Source organism: Camelus dromedarius, chromosome 7 (assembly GCF_036321535.1).
Source record: "Camelus dromedarius isolate mCamDro1 chromosome 7, mCamDro1.pat, whole genome shotgun sequence".
Lineage (NCBI taxonomy): Eukaryota > Metazoa > Chordata > Mammalia > Artiodactyla > Camelidae > Camelus > Camelus dromedarius.
In genome coordinates, this window is record NC_087442.1 from 74,215,686 (window position 1) to 74,216,888 (window position 1,203).

General features: G+C 30.8%; 1 non-coding gene across 1 annotated transcript; it reads left to right on the forward strand.

The window, feature by feature from the left end:
* Nucleotides 1–772: 772 nt before the first annotated feature.
* Nucleotides 773–845, forward strand: TRNAV-AAC (transfer RNA valine (anticodon AAC)). Its single transcript has one exon. It is a non-coding gene; the product is annotated as a tRNA-Val (tRNA).
* Nucleotides 846–1,203: the final 358 nt, after the last annotated feature.

Sequence of the window (1,203 nt, forward strand, 5' to 3'; positions counted from 1 at the left end):
ATTCAAAGAGATAGGTGATATTTTTAAAACTTAGTTTTACTACATTTTAGATAAAGGTAATAGTACCTATGAAGTTGTTAAGCCTTTTATTATGGAAAACTTGAAACATATATAATAATAATAGTATAAAGTCCATATATCCCCAGCTTCAACAAAAATTGACCAATTTTGTTTTCTATTTTAATTCCCAAGTACCATATTTTATCTGTAAATATTTAGTAATTTGTCTGAAAGGTAAAGACTCCACCATTTAAACATAATTACAAAATCATTATTACACTTCCAAAAAAAAAGTAATTTTTTAGTATCATAAAATATCCAGTCAGTATTATTTTTCTTGTATCTACAAGTAATAGTTTTGACTTGAACGAAAATCTAGTACTGTGAATTGTTATAAAACAGTTAACAGTATTCAGAGCAAGAAAATAACATTCTTGTTAAAATACATCTAATCTATATTCCATAATGTATTAAGTATTTGAAAAGGAACTTCTTTTTGCCACTGTGATGATGTATCTATACCCTGATATCTAAATATTTGTGTGAGTCTATGTATTTGAGTGCATGTATGTGTGTGTGTGTCTATAGGTGGTGACTTTTGAGAAGAGGGTTTGGAGGTGAGGAGGGAGCTTTTTAACTTATTATTCTCTGTACTATTTGAATTCTTTAACTGTGGCTATTTATTTTCTTTAAAAACTAATATCAAAAGGAGTTCTCTAGGTATTCCATTTTTGCTATCTTCTTTCTATTTCCTCTATTAAAATATATTGGGGGAGGGTGTAGCTCAGTGGTAAAGTGTGTGCTTAACATGCACGAGGTCCTGGGTTCAATCCCCAGTCCCTCCATTAAAATAAAAATAAATTAAAAAAACCTAATCACATCCCCCATGAAAAAGAATTAAAAAAAAAAAAAAGAAGCCAATGGCAAAAAAAAGTCTATAAAAAATAAAATAAAATATATTAAGTGTTACTTGTTAAATAAAGTGAGAGAGAAGGCTAAGGCAAAGGACAGGAGTAAGTATAAGATGCAGCCAAGAGTACACACACACTGTGAAGCCCTAAACAGCTGCCAAGAATGGGCTGCAAGTTTGTCTTTAGACTTTCTAGCAATCAGTGCAATGGGAATAAGCTTGTGAGGTACACAGAATACCGTATTTAGGAGAAGAAAGCAAACTTATTGCTCAGGATGAGCATAGCTAGTTCT